The following is a 27283-nucleotide window of genomic DNA, read 5'->3' as shown; positions in this document are numbered from 1 at the left end:
ACTTTAGATCAATTTACAATGTAAGGAAGTATTTATAGAAGGAAGACAAAGTGTAATTTAATCCTTGTGTAGCCAGCCTCTACAGAGTCTCCCATCTTCTTGTGTTTTCTGGGAAGAAACTGGCAAGTAAAACTGGATGACATCATCATATACAAGATCTATAGGAGAGAAAAAAAGATACTATATTACTTTAATACTTTTACCTTTCATACTCACAATCCCATTATCTAATTATGATCTGTATTATTTATCTGTATGATCAATACTCTGCCTCATACATATATGCCCACACAGCATTCTTACAATACAGCTAGTGCACAATCCTCACATCAAATGTAAAAGAAATAAAAGTCAAGGAATTGCAACCTTACCTGCCTCAGTTTATAATCTTTCAGGCCCAGTTGGGGGAAGGAGGAGGAGAGGAGGGAAATCATTAAGTCCTTCTTCTTACTCTTCTCTTATAGCAATGTAATTCCTAGAAGATGATACAGTATCTGCAAGAGAAACAAAACTAACCCTAAATTGATCACATCTTTTGCCAAGCCCCTCTCTCCTCCTCCCCCACCAATAAAGATGATGAATGCAGAGGAACTGAAAAATAATGTTAAAGTAAATTCAGTAGAAAACAGAAAAACAGAAAAATGAGTTCAGTGATGACAAATGTCAACAATGTAAATATAGCTGCAAAATAAATTCACTCACTATAAACTTACCACAAAAGGGCTCCTCCTAATGCCTTCTGAGTGGTTCACTGGGAGAAGTGGACCTCTGCTTAGGCACCTCCTTTCTTTTTCTTCTGCTGCACCCTTCTGCTCTCCATATCTGCAGCTGATGTATGCACATGGAATGACCCCATTTACAAGAGTAAATGCCTAATTGTGGTTTTGGCTGTTAAATGATCATCTGCAGTTTTGCAGAAAGAAACTGTCAGGCCATTAGGAATCTTTGCTAAGAAAGCAGTGCAGTATCGGGCTCAAAGTTTCACTTTCCTATTGCCCATTCCTATTGTTACATATGCTAATAAGTGCAAACAAAACCCTCTAGCTAAACATCTCCAAACTTTAAACTTAAGCAAGCCCATGTTATAAAGTCTCTTGTAACCCCCAAACAATTTCAAGATCAATTCTTGGGAATTGTTCCAGGTTACACAATGGGCCTGGTGTTTAAATTATTTGTTAAACTATTGGCAAACTATTGAGTTAAGGCTGTAAGTATGTATAAGAAATTTAGAGTTAAAAAATACAGGGATTTCATAATTGTCAAAATAAACAATACAAACCCAGGATATTCTGGGTTAACCTTAAGTTTAACACATCAGGTTTTACTTTTAAGATATGGAAACACAGAGTCTGGACATCTACCAAACCATAACTCTGCCATGTAGTGGGAAGCGGGGGGAGGGATTTAAAAAAAAATATCAAATGTATACTCTGAATGAATCAGTTTATTCTGATCTGGGTCTACAACACGTGTATTATTAATTGTGCAGTTATTGCATGATGTTGTTACAGGGAAAAAAGTTACAGTTGTTTAAACTGTGCATTTCCATACCTTAATATGTTAAAGTTAAACTTAAAAGCAATCTAAACTCTGAACTTCATGGTTTTATACGTTTTGTTTTGGGAATAATTACAACATCTGTATGTTTTTTTACTCTAAATTACTCTCAATCTTAGCCCATCTTAATTTAGTTTTTGTCTGAGAATTACTTATTGTGATAGTTTCCTACATGAGCTGTGCAGGAAAAAAAAAATCACTTAGCAATTTTTCTGAAAAGATGGGTTACCACTGTTCCTCAGCATGTCAGCATACACTGAGGCCAACATTTTCATACCTGGGCAGCTAATATTAAGAACTTATATCCACATCTGGTTGTTTATAGTCAATTGCCTAAATAAGGATAAAATCAGCCTAATTTTCAGATGTCAGTAGGAGCTGTGGAGGCCTAGTACTGTACCTCTTTAAAAAAAAAAATCAGCCTACTTCTTTAGGTGACTAACAGATTAAAATTTTAAAATATGAGTGGTTAAAGACGTTACCCAAATATAAGATATTTTTTAAAAAAGGATAGCAACTCATACTGCAGGATACATGACAACCACTAATCATCTGGGGTTAGGAAAAGACAATAGGTACATTAGTCTACAATTGTCCAACTATTACAAAAGATTCCACACGTGTATATTTCTATTCTTCAGAAAGGCCTGTAGTCCTACAGAACAAGGGAGAATCAGGATTCTCAGTCTAGAGCAGATGATTTTTATCCATTAGAATTTTCATATCATGTTTAATAAGAGGAAAAGGCTGGATCTATGGAGGAGCTTAAGAGAGTTAGGCACATACAGGGAGTTGCGCATCTGCCTCCTTGAGCCTGCTTTGAAAATGCTATCCAGACAGGGGAGGGATAGCTCAGTGGTTTGAGCATTGGTCTACTAAACCCAGGGTTGGGAGTTCAATCCTTGAAGGGGCCACTTAGGGATCTGGGGCAAATATCAGTACTTGGTCCTGCTAGTGAAGGCAGGGGACTGGACTCAAGGTCCCTTCCAGTTCTAGGAGATAGGATATCTCCATTAATTCAAATTTAATTCAAAATTCAGAGTATACTTGCAACAACGCCTTTTGAGTACACACTTCTATGTTTAAATAGCATTAACAGCAATTTTTGGTCTTGTACATAGCAAGCCCAAGTAAATTGTTTAGAAATTGTATTAAACTGATATTTGCAAATGAAGATTGAAGTTTAGTAATCTATAAAACTGTCATATTAAACACTATATAGAGACTGGTGAAAACTAGTAGTAAATTGGTTAAAGACAGCTCTACAAGACAGAACCTCCTCCTCCAATAGCTCAAGGAACAGCATCTTTGAAACGAAGAAGTTTCTCAAAGTGAACTGTCACAAGTATAATTGAGTAGTTCTATTTTTTTCCCCAAAAATAAGCTATATTCATTATTCATATTGTTGTCAATTTCCCCTGTTTTTTCACAAATATACTTCACAATTGAACTATACTACTACATGCCTTTATTTATACATTAATAAAAGTTCAAATAAAAATGGAACCCATCCATTTTGTATATTAACTCTCCCCAAAGAAGGTGGAGTGTACAATCTTACCAGTCAAAGGGAGGGAATTTGGACAATCCTTATTTGCCTAGGTAAGCCAGGGGGGAAAAGGAAAACCCTAAGATATCAATATAAGTTGAGGAAGTGAATTAAATCAGGAACAAATATTGTTTCAGCATAAGCCAATACCACAAAGGAAGATTTAAACATGTTCTTCCCCTTTTGAGGTTAATCAGAAACATAGTAAGTTGTCTGATACTATGTTAATCAGCAGGTATCCAGCTGTGTGACTGTTCTAACTTCAAAAAAGGGGATATGTCTCCCTTCACAACAGATAGACATTTTCACATTACCTTATAGTAATAAATAAGGACCTACTTGAATTGTGGGATGATTGTAAAAAAAATAACATCTGAGTTATGGACAAGTCATGGAAAATGGTGGAAAAGTAATAATGGACCTTATTATTTGCAGTTATAAAATCCATTATTACTTGTCTGTGATTTTCCACTGTTGGTTGCCCGGGGCTGACAGTGAGGGTTCCCACTGTCAGCCCCGCTGCACACTGGGCGTCCCACTATCAAAATTACGGTGGAATCCTAATATGGTAGAATCCACAATTTCTACAACATCACAAGTTAAGTAGGGTCTTAGAAATAAATATATTACAGAAATAGGGATACCTTGGCATAAAAACTTGCTAGACTACAGATAGGATGCTTCAAGATCAACCTGAGACTATGACATTAAAAAACTGGGCATATTTGGTTTCGAGAAAAGAAGACTGATGTGGGACCTGATAATCTTCAAATATGCTATGGGCTGTTATAAAGAGGATGGTGATCAATTGTTCTCCATGTCCATTAAAGGTAGCAATGGGTTTAATCTGCAGCAAGGGAGATTTAGGTTAGATATGAGGAAAAACTATAAAAGTAGGTAAGCTCTGGACTAAGCCTGCAAGGGAGGTTGTGGAACTCCCATCACTGGAAGTTTTTAAGAATGGGTTGGACAAACACCTGTCAGGAATGGTCTAAATTTACTTGGTCCTGCCTCAGCATGGGGTGGGCTGAACTTGACTTTGAAGGCCCTTCCAGCCCTACATTTCTACAATTCCCACAAACACTGGAACTCTCACAGACTGTTTGAGAGCCAGGAAGTTTCACCAATGTGGTTACCAAGGTAAACGTTGGACTATTCGGTCAAGTCTGGCTTCTTTAGCACCACTATGGAGACTAAAGATTTAGTGGTACAATGAACTGTCTCCCTTTTTTCTGAAAACTCCCTAAGGAGTGCTCTTCCTCATATCTTAAGAAATTAAGTTTTCTTAGTTCCTGATAGTTCTGCTTTGCATAACTTCATGTCTTTATTGTTCCATCAAATTCGAGCTTTTTCTGATTGTTCTCATTGACCGAAGTACATTTAAAGATAATGCTTTCAGCTGGAAAGCAACAGTGTGATTGAAAGTGAATTATGCATGACTAATCCTGTACTCCTGCCATCATATTTCTCTCATGTAAGGATAATGAGAAATTTCTAATAAATAACATGGAGGAGGTGAGGAGAATGAGTTATTTGTATTATTTTTATGATTATCATATGCACCTCAGTTTACCTGCTTGATATTATCCTACCTGACTGCACAGAGTTAAATTGAATGAGCCTGTTGGAGGAAACAGACAGGCACTGAAACAATGACAGCAATAAGGTACCACCAGAGAGAATACCACGGGTCATTAGGGAAACAACAAGGGAGTTATTAATAGAGAAATGCCCTCCAGCCTAGCTCCAACTAGGCTAGCGGGTTAATTTTTGCTAGGCCTTTTGTTATTTTAACCCTTTTCTCCACTTGCTATGTACCTTTGGATGAATAAATATTTTGTTTTGAAGAAGCTATTTTTTAATCACTTTAATCAGCCAATGGTCACAGGCTTTTAAAAGGAAGAGAGTTTTCAGGTGCCACAGTTGGAGATGTCCTATTAACACAGTTGGTAAATGGGGGTGGGCTCCCCGAGATCCTGTCTAAGAGCAGTAGGACCACATGGATCCATCCAGAAAAGAGGAAGGTAGCAAAACCAGTCACCGGAGAGGTGTACTTGACAGGGACTAAAAGTGGGTCTGAATCCAGGATGCCCTTTAATCATGACACCAGGTATTTTGTAGGGCTGACAAGCGATTAAAAAAATTAAATGTGATTAATTGCACTGTTAAAAATTAATAGAACACTATTTATATAAATATTTTTGACATTTTCAAATATATAGATTTAAATTACAACACAGAATACAAAATGTACAGTGCTCACCTTATATTTTTATTATAAATATTTGCACTGTAAAAATAAAATAGTATTTTTCAATTCATTCAATACAAGTACTGTAGTGCAATCTCTTTATCATGAAAGTTGAACTTACAAATGTAGAATTATGTACAAAAAATAACTACATTCAAAAATAAAACAATGTAAAACTTTTGATCCTACAAGTCCACTCAGTCCTACTTCTTGTTCAGCCAATCAACCAGACAAACAAGTTTGTTTATATTTGCAGGAGATAATGCTTCCCACTTCTTGTTTACAATGTCACCTGAAAGTGAGAACAGGCGTTCACATAGGACTGTTGTAAATATCTTGCAACGCCAGCTACAACATTCCCATGTGAATGCCTGTTCTCAGTTTCAGGTGACATTGTAAACAAGAAGCGGGCAGCATTATCTCTCATAAATGTAAATAAACTTGTTTGTTGTAGCAGCTGGTTGAACAAGAAGTAGGTCTGAGTGGACTTGTAGGCACCGAAATTTTACATTGTTTTGTTTTTGAGTGCAGTTATGTAACAAAACAAAACAAAAAAATCTATATTTGTAAGTTGTGCTTTCACAATAAAGAGATCGCACTATGGTACTTGTATGAGGTAAACTGAAAAATACTATTTCTTTTGTTTATCATTTTTATAGTGCAAATATTTGTAATAAAAATAATATAAAGTGAGCACTGTACACTTTGTAGTCTGTGTTGTAATTTAAATCAATATATTTGAAAATTTAGAAAAACATCCAAAATATTTAATAAATTTCAATTGGTAGTCTATTGTGTAACAGTGTGATTAAAATTGCGATTAATTTTTTTAATTGCAATTAATTTTTTTTAGTTAATCGTGCAAGTTAACTGCAATTAATCAACCGCCCTCGTATTCTGGTTGCTGATTTACAGTGCACATAATAGCAAAAGTATCAAAATGTAAAATTATTTATTAGGATGGGACAGCCAATTCAACAGGGCAAGATCTTTTAAAAGTGGAGAGAAAGGAGACTCTAGATTATACCAGGAAGCATTCAGAGATTTTCTTTTAATCTAAAGTTCTTAACATAGAGTTTTCCAACACAGTACCATAATTTTACACTGGTCACAGTCTTTAGGTAGCAATTACACAGGCTGTATGGAAACAGAAGAGAATGCAATAGGAGAATATAAATCGTAAAATAAATTAAAATTTTGGCTTGATAATGTTATGAAGTGAGAATGGCCAATCACATTTACACCTGCTGGGTGACCTTGAGCAAGTCATTTCCCTTCTCTGGGCCTCAGTCTCTCCCATTTTAACATAAGGACAACAGAACTTACCCACCTATGTAAAACATATGAAATCAACAAGTGAAAAGCACTGTAAGGGCCAGGTATTATGATGAAAGGCAAATTTTCAAGCGGGGGGGGGGGGAAATTGGATGTGTTCATAAAAGTGCTTGTGTACCTAAACAATTCATATTGCACATGCAAGTGGATAACTGTGTCCAACTAAGAGTTAGCAAGAACAAACACTGGATTTGCATGTGTAAATTTTAATGAAGATTCAACAGTACTCACCATGCTTTAAAAATGTGGGTTTAAATACATCTTTTGATGTCTAGATTTTCTATTTAGATAGAATGTTAGCCCCTTGGCTCGCCACACCTCTTTCAGTACTTCAGGCTTGAGCTCAAAGAAATCAAGAATTTGATCCTGTGAGATTGGCAATACCCAGAACTCCAACTGAGTTTGCTCAATCGGAGCAAGAGCAGGGTCCAAGTTGATGTTAATGTCAGGAACAAGAACATAAATCTCTTATCTCTCAAGTCTTATCTAAAGACTAAACACCTCTTGAACACTCAAAGTTATGGCATCTTAAATTTCCCAAAACATTGGTGAGAAAATAGCATTGTAATGACACTAAAACAATTCACAAGAGTTTCCCTCAGTCAAAAACCCCAAAACACTGCAATATTTTTAATGCCAGTAATTTCTAACAGAAAACATTTAACAGAAAACATTCTGAGCTCTGCTCAAGTTACAATGAATGTGTGTTATTTTTTAGCCTTTGCATTACCATAACACTGCATTATCTCATCTAATTTAATTTTTCCAAAACCTGTGGAAAATGAACTTTTTGCATGCCCTGGATGTTTGTTTATTGACTAAGAAGTGCACAGGAACTAAACTATCTATTACAGTAATGGAGGATATTAAAGAACAATGCTACAGTCTAATGGTTTACAGAAAGATTTCTGTAGTACCAGCCTGTGGTTATTGTTTTTGTCCCAACACATGTCTAAAACATATTGTAAGACAATAATATTTATTGTTCTTGATTTATATAGGTTTTTCTCTTCTCCCAAAAAGAACATTAAAAATAGCAGATGTTCACTAAAAATAACAGCACTATTTGATTAAATTGGGTATATTTTATTGTGGAAAACTAGTCAGGCAACATCCATTATTGTTCATGATTGTTTCCACAGAACACTCTTATAAGAATTCCTCACATATGATACTTAAAGGTCCTGACCCCCACGTCCTGACTCAGGCAAAATTCCCACTCATGCACTGCCCAAGTGTATCCCAGCATATTAAAATTAAACAAATATTAATTTTAACCAGGGGAAAAGTGTCAAAAGGCCAAGGACATTTTCACCAAGCACTATCTATTCCCCATCATACCAGATGGCCCTTAGATGACATGGAACAGTTTGTCTCCTTTCGTGGCCTCAGTGGTGGTAGTGATGAGGGAGAAGAATGTGGGCTCTAGAAAATCCCACAGATTCAATAGACTAAGCAGAGGAGGAGATGATCATTAGGACTATAGTTGCATACAAAGGTCCCCATTCAACATATCTCTAACCCCACTGAAGTCAACTAAACTACTCTCCTACTTAAAATTAGGGATGTGCTTAAGTTCCTTGCTGAATGCAGGCCAGAACAAACTGTTTTGCAACTTCTCCCTTGAGTACTTTTTTTGGTCTTGCAGAGCAGACCACTTTTTCCCTGGATAGATGGGCAGCAAGCATCCACAGCCTTTTGATTATTTCTAGCTGCCTCCAACCCTAAGTAAAACTGAAGTAAAATGCAGATGTGGCTATTGCATATTTTTAATCTCATATTTGAGAAGTCTAAGTCAAAACTGTATTTTTCTTAAACTCTGGTATTAATCCACAATATTCAGATACAATTAATTCTGTAATTTGCCTTCAACAAAATAATTGTATACAGCATATTATAGTTTTTTCAGCCCCCAAAGACAAAAACCTGAATTTCATTACACTTAACAATGCACAATTATACAATCCACATAAACTTGAAGGTTTTTTTCCTATACATTTAACATATACTTGGCATCTAGGAAGTGTGGTGCGAGCATCATAGCATTCAGAAATCAGCAGAGACACTCCTCAGATATACAGCATGGCATGATAATTAATTCTGGATTACTTCTAGGGAAGTCTGCACTTGAAAAGGCTAGAATTTATTTTTTGTGTCAGTTTACTAGACACTTACTAGATGTTTTACTTCCCCCCCCCCCCCCCCCCCCACACACACACACACTTTTCTTCTGCAGTCTATCCCTAGGACACTATGGAGCTGAACTAACCTTTTGGATGACCCAGACAACAGAATTAACTCCATGGTGAATCTCCACTGGGAACCAGCTTTATGCCCTTCTACCTTGACTTCCCCCTCCCAAAAAACAGAACCCCAACTCACAGTATGCCTGGAGAGGAATTTGCATGCATACAGAAGAACCATGTAATGGAATCACTACCTCCTTCCTCACCCCCATCGCATGTTTCACTATTCAAATCTTGTGCCTTTAATTCAATTCAAATCAATCAAATTCAAATCAGTGGAACTTCTCCTTTGTAAAAATGGTTTCATCAAGTCCATAATGTACAAATAACAAGGGATTTTCTTTGCTTAAAAAAAAAGAGAGAGAAAAAGAAAAGGATGGATCTCAAAGAATCCAACACCATTTCCCACAATTCCTTTTCCTGGTTAAAAAAATTAAACATTTCAAACCAAAGTGAACTATGACTTTTTACTATAAAATATACAACTGTGCATTGTTTTTCTGTGTTCATTACTTTGAAGGGGAAATTGAATACTATAGGGCAGAACAATATATAAATATCCCTTTCTTGGGTTGAGTTGATTTAATCTGGTGTGAAGCAAATATCAGTAAAACAAAATAAAAGGTATCAGATCTGTGATCCTCCCATTTACAGGTTGCAATCAAGTTTACGCCCAACCCAAGACAAAAGCAGAACTTACGTAAAACTTATATTCACACACAATCTTTGAGAGATAACCAACCAGGAAAAGTTGTTACTTTTTGTTCCCCTTCTAAGGGAAACAAATTTTTATTATAATTATATACAAAAAAACCATGCTAGAAGAACATTGTTAAACCTTCAGATTCAAGTGAACAAAAATTACAAAATGCCAGTGCTGCCGGGTTTTAAATTTTTCCCCGTGCATAATTCATTATGAGATCACAGACTGTTTCTATCTGCAGCTTCATTCAGGCTCTGATTCATCAAGGTACTTATGTCCATTTAAGCTTGATGCAGACAGAACTGCTCACATTGTTAGTTATGCATACGCTTAGCTATCTTACTGAATTGGTGAGTCATTGTATAGGATGGACAGTTTTTAGTGAATGAAATAGCTGTTCAATATTTTCTCTCTCAAAGTGACAGGTTTCAGAGTGGTAGCCGTGTTCGTCTGTATCAGCAAAAACAACGAGGAGCCCTTGTTAGTCTCTCAAAGTGGTGACCTATGCTTTATTTACTGCACTAAACAAAGCATGGGCCACACACTGAATGAGAAATTTAGTATTTAGCTTAGAGATGGATGGATGGATGGCTGAATGGATGGGCAGGCACTTCTGCAAGTTTTGGCCTTAATGCTTCTGTGTCTCAATTCTCCATCTGTAAAATGGGGATAATACCACCTCCCTACTTCTGAGGAGTCTTGTGAAGATAAATTCATTAATATTTGTGAGAAACTTGATATGGTGAAGAGTGCCATAGAAAAAAGCTCATCAGGAATTTAATCATAGGTTTTTTCCTATGTCACTCATCACCATGCTGGTGTCTGACAAATATGAATTAATTTGCCTTCACAGCACCTCTGTGGAGCAGGGAAGTATTATCTACATTTTACAGATGGGAAATTGAGGTACAGAGACATTAATTTCAAAATCTGCAGAAGTGTTGACTGATTTTAGATGCCTAGGAGATTGGATGCCCAACTTGGGACACCCAGAACCTGACTTTCACAAGTGCTGAGCATCTTCAACTCACATTAATTTCAGTTGCACTTTGAGTACTCTGTATTTCTAAAGATCAAGCCCTAAGTAAGTTGAGCACCCAAATAATGAGGAACAGACAGCTAGTGGACACCTGTGAAAAGTTTGTCAGATGTGACATTAGATAGGTAATGTGTGGCAGTGCTACCAACTGAACCCAGTTCTTCCGGGTCACAGTCAGCTGCCTTAACCCACCACACTACTTGTCTTTCTTCCTACATGCTTTCTTATTCACTACATACTTTCCAACTACAGCAAATGAGGCTAGGGTATTACAAACAGCCTCATTCACTACACAATACTGATTCAATAACCGAGCACTGTCTATCTTGTTCACTAAATGAGGTACGGATCTGGTGGGGAAAAAATAGCATATAATCATGTAACTAAAGACCATACCATAACACATATACACACCAGAGCCAAAGTAAGGTTACATTGGCAACATTAATTCTGCTCTTTCCTTAATTTGAGTGCTTGATTTTGCAACCTCAGTAAAATTCTATTAACAAATGCATGACATGTTTATATTTAAACTATTTCTTTAAAAGTTGCATACAATATGACTGGCGGGGAAGGAGGGGGAAGCATTTGGCAAAAGTAGAGTAGGTACTCATCCATCAATAATGTTTTGTAGACAAGAAAGGGTAAACCATTAAAAACCTCACCAGACTTTCCTAAAACTCAGTATTTTCGGGCCAGCTCTTCTTAAACGCATTAGCACACTTTATCCTTCCCAGTCATTGTTAAACTGTGTTTCACACACATACCTTTCAGCACCTTCCACAAACTAGGCATTTAAATAAGCAGAACAGTGACTTTTTGCCTCTTAGGGAAAATGGTCACAGTTCCATGGTAATCATCAGGTCGGACATATCATTTGCAATTTTCATATGCCACTGTATTCACGCAGTAGTAGAATTCCTTAGTTAGCTTCAGATATTGTTCCCTTAGCCACATTTCCATCCTTTGCATTGCAAAAGCAGTAGCAGGAATGGATGATCTACTAAGAAGAGTCTATGGCCTTGTCTACACTAAAGGGAAAAGTCGATCTAAGCTAAGCTATGCAATTTGAGTTAAATGAATAGCACAACTCAAATCGACGTAGCTTAGATCTACTTACCACGGGGTCCAAACTACGTGACGTTGACGGGAGACGCTCTCCCGTCAACTCCCTTTACTCTTCTCAATCAGGTGGAGTACAGGAGTTGACAGGAGAGTGATCAGCAGTCAATTTAGCAGGTCTTCACTAGATCCGCTAAATCGACCACCAGTGATCCTTGGGTAAGTGTAGCCCATAGTCTTGTTACTCAATTTTATACAGATTGACAGAGCCAGACGAGTACCCAGAAGTCACCTCCTACAAGACAGGCCCAACAAAGAAAATAACAGAACACCACTAGCTGTCACCTTCAGCCCCCAACTAAAACCTCTCCAGCGCATCATCAGAGATCTACAACCTATCCTGAAAGATGATCCTTTACTCTCACAGATCTTGGGAGACAGACCTGTCCTCGCTTACAGACAACCCCCCAACCTAAAGCAAATACTCACCAGCAACCACACATCACTGAACAAAAACACTGACCCAGGAACCTATCCTTGTAACAAAGCCCGATGCCAACTCTGTCCACATATCTATTCAAGTGACATCATCATAGGACCTAATCACATCAGCCATACCATCAGGGGCTCGTTCACCTGCACATCTACCAATGTGATATATGCCATCATGTGCCAGCAATGCCCCTCTGCCATGTACATTGGCCAAACCGGACAGTCTCTCCACAAAAGAATTAATGGACACAAATCTGACATCAGGAATCATAATACTCAAAAACCAGTGGGAGAATACTTTAACCTGTCTGGCCATTCAATGACAGACCTGCGGGTGGCTATCTTACAACAGAAAAACTTCAAAAACAGACTCCAACGAGAGACTGCTGAGCTGGAATTGATATGCAAACTAGATACAATCAACTCAGGATTGAATAAGGACTGGGAATGGCTGAGCCATTACAAACATTGAATCTCTCTCCCCTTGTAAGTATTCTCACACTTCTTATCAAACTGTCTGTACTGGGCTAGCTTGATTATCACTTCAAAAGTTTTTTTCTCTTACTTAATTGGCCTCTTAGAGTTGGTAAGACAACTCCCACCTGTTCATGCTCTCTGTATGTGTGTATATATATCTCCTCAATATATGTTTCCCTCTATATGCATCTGAAGAATGGGCTGTAGTCCACGAAAGCTTATGCTCTAATAAATTTGTTAGTCTCTAAGGTGCCACAAGTACTCCTGTTTTTTTTGTGGATACAGACTAACATGGCTGCTACTCTGAAACCTGTCAATTTTATACTGTTCTTCAGTTCACAGGCACTGACTTTGTTTTTGCCAGCGGGTTCTTCTCTCTGCCCACTCCCCCCATGCATGTGACAGGCGGGACCTTGGGGCAAAGATGCTGAGCAGGGATGGGATCTCAGGGCAGAGTGGCGGTCTGGGCATTGGGGCCCACAAAAGATTAATCCAGCCCTGTGGGTGCTGGGCAATGCCTAGTTTTTTTCGGTGAGTGGTTGCCCGGAGCACCCACGGAGTCTGCATCTATGCTTAGTTCTTTTCTACTTCATGCCACATAAATATACCTGACAGACTTCCTTAAGTTAAAAAGTGAGTAAGCATTGCTACTGTTAAAATTTTTCAGTAAGAAGCATCAACTTCTCAGTATTTTAAGACTGCCAAGATGAAGTAATCAAAAAACAGCTTAACTAATCTTCTGTATGCTATTAAAGCAATAGGAGGACCCTTACTACAGTGTTTGGTGGGAGTGGGAGACAGAAAACATATTACTTCCCCCTGTCACCTGCACAGACTGGACAGTGATGAAAGAACATTGACATCCTTTTCCTTTTTCTTTCATTACTATTCCCTCCCCGCAAGGTCAATAGTTATCCTGTTGTCTTCTAGGGATCAAAAACCACAGTGAGCTTTGTCCTTCGCTGCTCTGTTTCCATCTTCATTATCTTGATGTTTTCCAGGTAGGTGTGAATTTGCCTCTGTGGATGATGAGAGTTCACATTCCCATGTCCTACTGATATTTATTACTACAGAAATATGCAAAATATCTCCTACCTTCTAATATTGACTTGCAATTTCCATTATCAGTCAAGCAACCTCATTAAAGATTTTTATTTTTCAGGCACCACTGTGTATAAATCCAATCCTGGGAATACTACGCATTTGATCTGGCTCAGAATATATTGAGAATTTTAAAAATATACATTTCCTTTTCCTGGCAAAGTTTTGACAGGTCATTCATTGGAAAATGGTTGGAAAAATCTTTTCTTATGAATACCATCCACATCTGCAAGACGTTCCATTAAAGAATGTGCAGAGCTCCATCTGAGAATACTGGTTGGTGCATGAAAGCAATTCTTGCTACAAAATGTCAGCTTTTTATTTAGGGCTGAGGATAAAATAATGCAGAATTTTGCCCTGTACCTTGAAGAGTAAGAGGAATGATTCATGCACCTACATTTCCAAAAATGTTGGAAGATGCAAACTTAACAAGACTAGTAAGGACAATCTGTTTTTATTCTTTCTGAATCACAAATATGTACTACATATGGAAAGCATTCCAATATATTTAAAACAAAAATCTTTTCTGTCACTCATCCAATTTTTACTTAGTCATTAGAGAAAAGTTACTTGTACATTTGTATATACATATGGAAATACACTTTTTTGCCCAGGTGAGGCAATTTATAGTTTGCACAGCATTATCAGTGGGGATCTTTACGGAAAAAGTAAGTAGCAGTTTGAACTTGCTGTGTTTAAATACAATATGTTTCTTTGGACACTTGTCTAAATTATCTTAGGAAACAACTCTTGGCTGAATTAGAGTTCTACTTTATTATACTGAATTTCACATAATATTCATGAGATGCAAAAGAATATGTCATTAAGAAAAATGATCACTCAGAACATTTTTACAAACTGACAAAGAATACCAGAAATTCCATGTTAACTAAAATGCTGCATATCATATGAATTATTTAAGTTTTTAAACTATTAGTTGGTAATTAATGGTAGCTACCATCCCACATACAAATCTCTTCTGAGACACTGTATACATTGCATTGTGTGAATGAAATCTTACTATTTAAAAATCAAATCTCCAAGCACAGAAACAATGCATATTGTTTACTGATAACTTTCACTTTTAACTTGTATAAAGGTGTGTTTTGTGACCTCAGTGTGTTTTCTAGTTTCTCAATTATTTTACGCTGGTTAACTAAAGCTAACTAATATTAGGAGGAACATTACAATTCTGGAGTATTAAGTATAATAAGGAAAAACAAAGTACTACAGAATCATTATATTGGTTTGAAGCCTACCCACAATTAAATCAGTAAACACACACATTGCAGTAAAACCTAAAAAGTTACACAAAGTAGCAGTCTATGGCTAAAGTGTTTTCCATGTTCACATTTAATTGATCTATATAGACAGGAAGGGAGCGGAATATAAAACATTTTTACACTTAGATCATGCTATTACTTAGAGAAAGGTACAAACAACTTTACAGGTCAAACAAAGGCCAAAAGCTAACAATACATAAGAATTTGGGCTAATTTTCTTTTATCAACACTTCTGAACCTAAGGTAGTAAAATGAAGACATCCAGACACCTGTGCCCATGTCAGTATATTAAGTGAGCAAAAATCTATAGTTAATGGATGTGTTGGCTGCAATGACCAAACTACCAGACAGCCTATTGCACTACTGAGTGACATTTCTGAAGTTTCAATCAAGACTCTGCCTTTATGAATGAAATCTACGAAGTGAGCCAAAAACATCAAGGTCTCCATGAAAACCAGTCCTCTACATCTTGAGAAGTTTATTTAACAGAACATTAACTGACACTCATAAGTAGCTAATCTGTGTCAAGATTTAAGGCATTAGTAAAAATGTTCCCAATCCTTAACCCAAAGGTTGTCAAGACCTTTATTCTGCTAAACTATTGCTGACTTTAAATTTGACAATAAAATGTATAGCTCTAAATAAAATTGTGGCGTGTCAACAAATTATGAATATTAGGCAAAGTAACATACATGTTCACACATAGCATACAGTATGTTAGGGGTCTGGTCCTGTAGCTAGCAAACCAGCAGAACTCCTATTGAATTTGATGGGTAGTGTCTGTTTTTATCTAAATCTATGATGGGGAGAGAAAAATCAATATATAGGAATATCATGTGACAATGGGAAGGGAAACATTTATTTTCATGAGTTAAAAGTAATGTAATTATAACTCAAAATAACACCAGAAGTATGCCACTCATGCTCTCCCACGTTAAGTGTAAATGACGCTTATTAGACCACCTACCATCTTGTATTCTATTTGTACCTTATCATACTGCAGGCATCATTTCATATTGTATTTCATTGTTTTTATGCACTTCAAATGTACCACAAGTTGTCTGTAACTGATCTTGCTTTGATCTGCCTGCAGAGTAAGTGTACTAAGAAACATTAATTTATTTAATTAATTGTCAATGTGGCAAAAACAGTCACCTGTAGCAGTAGAAATAAGGACCTTTATTTCCAAAAGCATAAACTGTCCTACCTGAACTAAAGAAGAATGCCTATGGGTTAACACCATAGATAGTCAAGTAAAAATCCTATTCAAGTCAGGCAGCATAGCAGTAGCATCTATCTCCTGACATTATGATTGCACTTACAGGAAGATTACCTCTACCCTTCAGATTCATTATTTTAATTTTTGTATTGCCAAAGGGAATGGCATAGTGAGGTAAACAATTGGTTTGAAAAACCTGCACTCCTCAGGTCACACTATCCTTTCTCTTTCCACACATTTAACTATATAGGACAGTTGATCCAATCCCTTTTCTGTTGCAGCCTCTGCTTGATGATTGTGTGCACTGCTTCCCCCATGCCAGGCACATACTGATACATTTGCCACCATCTATCCTTTTTCCTGTTAGTTTCTCTCTTGCTTCTCTGCTCTATCTAGTCCTTTCTATGTTGTGCATCTTGCTCTTTTTCCCCCTTCTTTCTAACTTTTTTTCCCTTACTTTTCTCCCCACACTTGTTCCCTTATCCTCTCTAATCCCCTTCCCCATTACACTACATACTGAGAGGGAGAGGAGAGGGTGTTCATTGATATCATATTTGAGTGACAGATGAGCAGGGAAGTTTGGGCAGTTAGTTGTGGCATAAGACAGTAGCCCTGGGTGTGAGCTGATCCCCACAGCTATAATACTGAAATCCATACTAGGAGCAGGCAGGAAAGCTGGGGTGCTTTCAAGGAGCCATCTGCAGATTTGGCAGCATGGTTACAGAATGAGAGAGAGGTAGGGAAGGTGGAAAGGGATTCAGGCCCCTACAATTTTCTCCACCCTCCTCACCCCAGGTCTCTATCCCAAACAAGACTGGGAAACACTGGGGTAGGAGAATTTCAGACAAAATTTAAAAAAAATCCCACAACCTGTCGTTTTGCTTTTCACTGTTACCACTGTTGTACAGCTTGCTCTGCACCAACTGGTTGCTGCCTGCATCACTAGAGATGGAAGCATTTCAGTGATGGGTTAAGCAATTCCCAATGTATTTATGCCCACTTCTATTCCCGTTGCAATCAGTGGTAGAGCTTCTATTGACTTCAATAGAGCCATATCAAGTTACAGCAGTTAAAGATCCGTCCAAAGCGTAGTAGCTTTAACAAATTATTAAACGTCTTTCTTCCCTCCTGCATATTGATTGATAGATTGCAAGATTCTACTACCTCCCCTTCACTCCCCGCCAAAAAAGAAGGCTTTAATATATGAAAAAATAATTCTAGATTTATTTCAGAACAGATATGGTACTGCTATGGTACGACAAGAGAGTTATCACTAGTGACCCAACCAATAAACCTAATTACTTTAGCTTATATGCATTCTGCAGTTCTATTTGATGTCATAATTCTTGGTGATTACATCAGAAAACCAGGTCATCACAGCTGTGAAATGTGGTTTTGATCATGTAAAATAAGAAATATCTAATCAATATATGTATTTTATTGTATTGCTTATATATTATCACTATAACTGTATTATCTCATCTAATTTGATTGCTCAATTTTCTTGAAAATGAATTCTGTGTCCCCTGAAAGTTTGTATCCATATTTCCATGGCGTATATAGAACCAGGAAAATTCAAGTTAAATGTGAAACTCAGTTTCATTTACAGTGCTGGCCCTGATCATTCTCTCATTCAGTAAAACCTGTGGGATGCAGCTCTTGGAGAAGAAATTTCTCCCTGATCATTCCATTGATAGGGTGGGGGCTGCCTACCTATCCCATGGAACAGATTGCAGAAGCAGCCCACAAGCCTGATGGATTCCTGGGAATCTGCACAGCCCTAGGAATGCTGCGCCCATCCAAGCATAGGCCCTATTTGTTTGCACATTTTTTTTCCCCTGGCAGCAAAGCTCTATTGGATCCACAATACAGGGACTACACCTCACCACAACAGCTCTGGAAACAGCAAAGGAAGACTCATTACAAAGAAATTAAACATTCCCAGGCTCTATTATTGCTTCCACATAAGCTCTGCAGGGCCAATGTGCATCCCCTAGCCCACCTGCTCTTTCCTCTCCCTGCCCTGACTAGTCTCTGTCCACTCCTCTGTGTGGTACATGGGCCCTCATATTCATGAGGGGTGTGGAGGAAGTGGGGGAAGACCCTCCTCCCACACAAGAAGGGACAGATCCGTGCATGGAGGAATCCCTCTCTATATATGAATTCATTTTATAATAGAAATGTAGATAGGCCCTTAATCATAGTGATGGTAGCAGGTATAAGTGCATGTGCATATACACACACAAATAAACAGTGCATATAAAATGTTAACGTACAAAACAGGGTTCTCAAGAATCAGGGGGTAGCCGTGTTAGTCTGTATCCATAAAAAAAACAAGGAGTCCGGTGGCTCCTTAAAGACTAACAGATTTATTTGGGCATAAGCTTTCGTGGGTAAAAAAAACCTCACTTCTTCAGAGACTCGTTGTTGTTAAAACAGGGTTCTGTTACTTATTTATTCAGAACAGTTTTGTGTTATTTATTTCACGAATTTTAGACAAGATTTTTTGTAAGCACATTATAGAACCCCATAGGAGCTTCCTGTATTAAAGACAAAGTACAGTATTATTAATGCTAAGTATAGGAAAGCACTGTCTTTAGAAATACAGCCAAACATATTTGAATATGTAGAAATCAGACCAACCCCCTCCCCCCCCCAAAAAAAAAAACTTGATGTTGCAAGCTAGAGAGTAACATGGGCAGTTTCGTTTTCATCTGTTTCATTTGCATGCAACTTTTTTGCAACCTTGTAACAATATGACCTGTTCTGACTCTGCATCACAAAATCCTGTACCCAAATTCCATGCCATTACTGTCATGTTATTTAGCAACCTTTGTTTTCTGACAAGGCTATTGATTTTTAAGCTTAAAGCAGTGATATTCAGACAGAGACTCAGGAGCCACAAATGGCTCTTTAACGTGTCTCCTGCAGCTCTTTGCAACCAGGGCCGGCTCCAGGGTTTTGGCTGCCCCAAGCAGCCAAAAAAAAAAAAAAGGAGCAGGAGTGAAGGACCGTCCGCTGAATTGCGGCCGAACAGCTGGACGTGCCGCCCCTCTCCGAAGTGGCCGCCCCAAGCACCTGCTTGGTAAACTGGTGCCTGGAGCCGGCCCTGTTTGCAACACATGATATTAAAACTCGGTGGGATTTAATTATTAACCAGTCTAAATTAATAACCAATCAGGATGCTTTTACTATGTTATTAACCAATTGTAGTTGATAAATAATAATACTTGGTCAGTCATTTTGCTGAGATTAGATTAGAAAAGATATAGATATAGATTATATGTTGAGTTAATGCTGCTTGAAGTGTCTCTTGAGGTGAAGGAGGCATATTAACATGCAATACAGATGTTTCCTGGTTCCCTCATTTGACATTCTTCCCACCACCTCAAATTCCCAGGGTCCAAGCCAACTTATAGGCACATAGAGCCATTTCCGCCTGCTTGAGGTCAAGCAGGAGTATGCCATATACCCATGTAACCAACTAGTTAGAAAAGTCTCAAAACATTTTTAAGTCCTTTGCTCCTACCTGCACTGTACAGCAAAGAGGAATATTTAGTATTTAAACCCTCTAGCCATTGAATGTCATTCAGAAGCTGCAACAGTTCCTCAACATAACCGCTCATTTGTAAGGGAAGAATTATTAATGCCCACTATCCATGTTCTGCACTGCTTTCAGCACTGAAGTTGTTTAATTCAAGGTTTCTTTATGATATATAAAGTCTTAAGTGTCTGCCTCTCTCCTATATTGCTCCAAAGCAGTGGAGTTTGCCAAAGCTCTCTGCTCTCCATCACAAGTTTAATTCTAAATCAGGCTGCTGGCAAAGCCTTTTTAGAGTCCAGGAACCCTTTCTATATAGTTCCTTCCCCAAGGATATCTATCAGAGTCCCACTTAGGAGCCACAAAAGCTTCAATGTTGGCCAGAAGGCAAGTTCTATAGATGCAATACCTAATTGGATGGTTACATCCTAGGATCAACTTGCATTCCCCTCTTTCATCAGTTCTTCTCTTTTCAATATTTTGCCCTCCAGGTTTGTTTGATAAAATAGCTGTTTTTTTCTGGCCCACTAGATCCAGTTTTGGTTTAATCACTGTTTGCATTTTGTTCTGCATCTCAATTAGATGGAGATGGGCAGTACAGAAAATATTAAAACGACTACATACACATCACTCATCGAGTTACAAATACACATCCACATTACTCACTGCTGAAATGCAGTTATTTATAGGGTGCAACACTATGACTGTTTAACAATCCAGAGCAATGCTAATCAGTTTAGTCTGTGAAGAATACTGAAAATATCACAACCAACTAAAACTGCAGAAAAGTACCTAAGTGAAATTATTATCCATTCAAAAAAAAGATATATTTTTTCTTTACACTCAGAACATTAAAACTTTAAAGGTAGAAGCTTGGTTAATTTGTTAGGACTGAACTTGTATGTTATGTAAAGAAAGCTTCACTATTCTCTGTGTCATCTTTGCGACAGTTCTTACTTGCAATTGTTCCACACTGTATTTAGTTAAAATGCTCTTATAAAGGCCCAATAAGCGTCCCTGATATCAGTTTAAAATAAAAGTTTCCACCTTCTCTTTATTTCACTAGAACATTATAAAAGAAGTGATTAAAATAAAAAATTGAGAGGGATTGTTTGTGAATGAAATGCCAGCCCAGGAATAAATCACAAGCCTCATTCAAGAGTGCCATCTAGTGACAAAAAATATTTTAGTTGCACACACTATATTATTTATGCAGACAGAACAAGTTATATGGTGAACTATTTACAAATTGCCCCTCCTGCCTCTGTGGATGGAGGGGTTGACCAGGGTGCAGCTGGGGATCTTTGGGGTTACCAACGAGAAAGCAAATTTATTTTTAGTAGTTATGGGTCATTTCCCCAATAACCTGGCCATGCTGCTTCATATAGTAGCTAGCCCAATAGCCACAATCTGGGGCTTGTACAGGAAAGATATTTTGTAAAGGCTGAGGAATATAAATTTGAATATCTATAGCCCCAATCCTGTGTGCATATGTATATACATATACATTTGAGCACATAAATTTATCTCTGTATAGGACTCAGATAGACATTCTTAGAGAATGACACAAGTGATTTGATATGAAGATTTTGTTTGGGGGTTGTTGTTTTTTCCAACTTGTACACGAATTACTTGTAAAGTAATAAATGACGTCCATTTTTGGCCTAGCAGAATAAATTGCTAGGCTAACTTCTCTCAGTTACACCAGTAAAACTATACTTATGGCGATGGGTTTGTGGTGTAAATAAAAAAGTAGTGTGGATCTTAAACTGATGACTACAATCCCAGTACTAAAACTTAAGCACTGTACAACTTTACTCACATCAAATTACGTAAGTAAAATTGTGCATGTGCATAACTCTAAGCAGGATCAGGCTTAAAAGGTCATATCCTGTTCCCACTGTAGTTCATGGCAAAACTCCTGTTGACATCAACTGAGGTATGGGAAAGTCTTAAAATAAGATTATTTTCCACAAGTTATACAAGTGTCGGGAACTCTGAGTGATTTTTTTTAAACAGAAGTCGTTATTTTTTTTAAAAAGTACAGTATTCAGCTAGGCCATATTAAACCCCAATCCTACAAAAATTTACACAGATCCCTAACTTTAGGGACAGACCTCTCATAGAATACTCACAGACTCTAAAATTAGGCAGTTGAGTGAGTCTTTATAGGATCAGGGCCTCTGTGACAAAATGACTGCAAAATATACACTATTATAAAGTTAGGGAGTTATTTGGTGGCAGGTTAAAAAGCTCAACCGTATTCTTTCATTTTACTAATCAAAGTGGTAAAACTCTTAAACCCAAAATTAAACATGCCTTGCTCCTGGACTATTGCCTAGTTTTTCTTTGTTCTATTAAAATGTCACTCCTCCACAGTTTCGCAGAGGATATATATAAAAAAAAAAGTATACCACATCAAGTTTTTTCTTGACTTCAGTTTTTACAGGTGAGTTATAGTGTGAAAGCCTGAAGAATGGGACACAACCTTCCCTTTGACATTATGAATACAACAGAATAATATGAGACTCACACATTTTCTGAAACTCCATTTGGTTTGAAATTCCTCTAATATGTATGCTCACATAAAATAACATCCTCTATTTTGTCCATTTAGCATAGTAATTGGACTAACAGCACATCAAAACCACACAGTATAGTCTATCAACTTAAAAAAATTCTTGAACCATATTTTAAAAATCACATGTTCACATCAAAAGCATTATGTCTTTTCTTTCCTGTTTCATGGGGGCTCTTCAATACATTACCCATTAGCAAGATATTTTGCCAGAAGACCAGCTAAGAACCAACAACTACCATACTTCAAAGGAAGTCATATTTGAACAACAGTCTGATCCATTCTGTAGCTGTACTTTTTATATATATTCCCCCCAAAATTTAGCAGCATAATCAACTTGGTTACCAAACAGCTGTTTCTGATCAAAAGTTATCATGCAGAACAGGTGTTAACCCTCATTCTTTTCCTGACATTTGCAATTAAGCAATTTCACACAAAGCAAAGAAAGCTGGTCACAGGATGATCTTAAATCAAGCATTAAAACAATCTTGTGTATTACTAATAATCACAAGGGTTTATGTGATAAATGCCAGCACAAATTAATCTCACTATTCTTGAATGCCTTCACTGGCATCTAATCAATATGATGTTATTACTTGTTCAATGCACACAAACCATTACTGTCGTTAGGAAATCTTTTGGAAGCCTACCTGAATAGGAAAGAGTAAATATAAATCCAAACAAACTTACCATCACTTTTTAAGAACAGATTCATATGAGTTCATCTTCTGTCTTCCTCCTTAACAAAAATAGCTTGTGTTGATTTAGCAAACTTCACATTAGTGACAATCTCCTGTCTGGGAAAATGTTCTTCTAGCGTAAGGTATTTATATAAAAGGTATTTGTAGTAATAACAATTTAAAATTCATGAGGCATTCTGCATCTCAACTTAGCTTCCTTCATTTGGCTAAGATATGACATGCATGCAAACCAAAGAGCCTAAGTTTCCTTACTGTCCCTAATAGTTTTAGTTAAAGTCTAATGAGGATTTGCTTGAAGTTTAAGAAAAAAAGTGAAAGCACCTTGAAAAAAGAGAGAGGCAGCAGTTCATAAATTAGTCAGCTGTTCCCTGTGTCAGTAGGATCATATCCATTTCCATAAGTAAAACTGTATAAAAAGGGATTGCACACTTCTGCCATTATCAGAAAAAGTAGCCATGTGATTTAATTTTTAAAATTTGGTTACAAAAGTTAAATTTAAGGTCCACATGTTCATCCCCGTACATGTATTTCCACAAACACATGAGGTACCTGAATTAGTACCTAAGGTATTGTGGGAGAAGGAACACATAATGCTATCAACAGCAGTCAGAGGTAATAGAAAGGGCATGTTGCAAATGGTAGGTTATGAAGGAGAGGAAAAAAGTGTGTTCAGAAGCATGGTCCCTTTAATGAGGTGTACATTTTCTTCTGCGGGGCTATCCCCTTTCAGGAAGCTTTTGAAAGCAATGCTTGCTTGAAGTAAGTTAGGAAAGCGATCACTTGCATAGCAGAGCAATGATAGTATAAAGATTCAGTTAAGTGGAAAAACAAAAGTAGCCAGAATCTGTTTGCAATTATCAAATCCAGAAGCAGCAAAATGGGTAAGCAGTCTTTTCAATTTTAATTATTTATATTACTACTTTTCTTCTACTAGATTACAACAGTTTGGACTATGTACAGAATCTACTGACCTCTTAAATGTGTAATACAGAATATGAACTATATGTGGCAAATTTAAAAACTTAAAGTAAAATGTTCTGTGTTTGTGTTCTGTTGGTTAGACTATAGCTTCTTTGCACCCTACACTCAACTAGGACTACACTTGAAAGACTAGGGTTCCCAGTTGCATAGTTGAATATCTTTTATTCTGCAGCTAAACTAGACAGTGTATAGGAACATGTATGCTAAATGCATGAATATTATGATTGAAAGTAATGTAGTCTACACCAAAACTCAGGAAACCTAATGTGTTTTACAAAAAAAAAAAAAGAAAAAAAACCTCATCACAAACTAGAGGCTCAGCAGGACACAGAGAAAGAAATGAATGAATGGACATTAGTAAGTCATGGCACATTTATCATATACTTGAATCCAGTTTACTGTGATGACATATAATATATCTGAATGGGAACTTACAGAAACTAAAAAAAAATATAAAGAAGTGCACTTATGATATAATTTATTTGGAATTTTATATAACGAATGTTAATTTTCTTTAGCAATTTTATTTTGCATAGGAGTGCAAACCCAAAGGCCAGATTTTTTCTTAAGCAGAAGAAAAGTCTTTTATAAATGTAGCTGTTATGCTTCCACACACTTTCACAATGTTGATCTTATAAGATATGCACACGCTGTATGTATCTGAAATCTTAATCTTTACCCTAAAATGTATTACCCCAATAAATTAACTAAGCTCTCAACACAAGACTGAGAAGCAGAACCAGACTCTACTCTTAGCTCCTCTCTGGAGCACTGAAGAGGTAAAGATATGGAAAAGTGGAAGCCATGGGGGGGGGGGGTATTCTGAGGCATCCTGCCTATCCAAGGCAGACACAAGCAGAATGCCTAAGAGAAGATGCAGCATAGAACTCCTTACAACTTCTGCAGTGAGTGCTTCCCCCACTGTCTAGAGCCAGTTCTCCATATCCCTCATTTATGGCCATTCTAGGCATGCTAACAGGCTTGTCTTAGAGTATAAACTGTATGGGGCAGGGACTGTCTTTTTGTTACGTTTCTACAGGGGAGTCTAGCAGGGGATCCTGGTCCATGGCTAGAGCATCTAAGCACAAGAGTAAGATAAATAACAACCACCCTGTGCTCAGGAAATAGTATTAACAGTATTCTACCAAGGTCCTGCACTGGGCATCGGAAGAAGTGTGTCCCTACCCCATTTGCTGTGCAATGCATTTATGTAAAACAAGCCAGAATTTAGCCCATAATAATTAACAGATACAAAAGTTTTAAATTTATAAGATTATATCTAATCAGAGCAGACCTTTTAAAATAAAATAATATTGTTTTGCACATATAGAGTTCCTTTCAATGAGGGATCCTAAATTGCTTCACACAGGGGAGTAGGTATCATTAGGCTAGATATTTAGGCAGAGACTTACCCAAGGCCAAACAATGAGACTGGCAGATAGGAATAAAAAGCCAGCTAGGATGACACAATGTAATGAGAGAGCTTTTTTATTTTATTTTATTTTATTTGAGGGGTGGGGAGCTCTTTTAAAGAATCCAGTGTCATCTGAGCAAAAATGGGATTTATAAAAGATAGGAATTAGCAAAGTATTCAAATAAATGGAAATGAACCAGCTTGTGTTAAATTCTTTTGGTCAGCCAACTATATGTCTATCTTTTGAATAAAGGTTTTCCAGAAACAAGCTTCAGTTGAAATAGTCTTCATTTTTAAAATATATTTTTTACCTTAAAATAATTTTAGAAGATGTTACTGTTCTGTCCATCAGTTCATACTATGAGCTATACCTTGCATGTGTATGACTTGAGGGTTTTCTTGTTAAATACATTCTGTTGGGATGTCAGAGCCCATAGGACTAAATAAAAAATGTTCTGGGATACTAACCTCTCTGTGACTGACGGATACTATAATAGTTAGGCTTGGAAAGATTATATAAAAGTTGTTTTCATTGTATACATATAAACAAAAAAAATTTCCTTCAATAATAAAATGTACAGATAGACAAAGTAAGAAAAAGTGATGCTAGAGAACTTATTAGAATTTGATTTAAAGATGTTTACTTAGTATATTTTGACATGTTATGTTGACAATTTGTGTATTAAACAGTTATAAAGCTTTAACTTTTTGGAGCTCAACATTTGTCATTAAATAACTGCCTGATACTCACTGTGTGACTCTTCTCCCATAGCTTCCTACAACCGTAAAATTTTAAATTGATAAAAATATAATTTAAAAGGTTAAAAGCCATTATTCTGTGCAACTATGAAAATTTCAATTAAAAATAAACATTGATATTATCCATCAATTATAAAAAATTAAATTAAATTCTGCCAAGCCTAATGATAATCATTAAAAACCTCTCTCTGAAAGGAAATGACTATTGAATATAAAATACTATGTAAAGTTACCAAATTAGATATTTAAAGGAAATGGGACCACTAGTGTTGTTTCTTCAGTTGTACAGCCAAAAGGATCTATTATACAGTAGTTAGGGGGGAAATACTTTATTTTAAATTTGGAAGTTTACATTGGTTCAGATTCTAAACTGGCTATGAGAAAGTCAGCAAGAGATGGTTCAGTCTTGAAGGAGTCTCCATTATTTTAACACTTCCTGTTCTTCATGTGCATGAGCTGACTCTTATCAATGTCAATGGTAAAGGTGCCATGGATTTCAGTGGCAGCAGGATTAGGTCAAATATATCTTTCACTTAAGACCTGGTCAAGCATCCAGGGCTGCTGGGTCATCTAAGTTGTGAAAGAGCTCCAGTGCTACTCCAATGCTTTTCTAGCTCTGCATCTCCCTTGCAAACTTTATCATGGCCAAATTTGCACTTGTCATCTCCAGGTTCAATTGTGATTTTGCTCCTTCTCTATCCAAAACCCGCAACAACCGAACAACGCAACTGCTTGCTTGAACCGTAATATAGGTGCATGGGAATCAATCACATCTGTTCATCACGAACTGCACTGGCTGCAAGTAGGTCTATCAGACACTTCAAAGTCTTACTGCTATATAGAGCCCTTCATAATTTAGGGCCAAGGGACCTGCAAGACCATCTTTTGTCTCCTAATACCTCCTATTGTACTGAAGAAAGTGAAACAAGTTGGATTGTTATGTTAACACACATCTAAAACAGACCAGGGACTGGCCTCTCTCAGTAGTATGGTCT

At 37.1% G+C, this 27283-nt stretch overlaps 1 protein-coding gene and 1 long non-coding RNA gene across 4 annotated transcripts in view; both read right to left on the bottom strand.

Annotated features, from left to right (window-relative positions):
* ERC2 (ELKS/RAB6-interacting/CAST family member 2) overlaps positions 1-27283 on the bottom strand; it is an 836521-nt gene that overhangs the window by 657268 nt on the left and 151970 nt on the right. The gene's annotated exons all lie outside the window — the stretch shown is intronic.
* On the bottom strand, positions 234-26342 carry LOC135972560 (uncharacterized). The gene is made up of 3 exons (XR_010589056.1): positions 22624-26342; positions 714-903; positions 234-494 (listed from the first exon to the last, which is right to left on the bottom strand). It is a non-coding gene; the product is annotated as an uncharacterized LOC135972560 (long non-coding RNA).

This window comes from Chrysemys picta, chromosome 7 (assembly GCF_011386835.1).
Source record: "Chrysemys picta bellii isolate R12L10 chromosome 7, ASM1138683v2, whole genome shotgun sequence".
Lineage (NCBI taxonomy): Eukaryota > Metazoa > Chordata > Testudines > Emydidae > Chrysemys > Chrysemys picta.
Note: the sequence above shows the minus strand (reverse complement) of the source record. Positions and strands in the feature narration are given on the sequence as shown.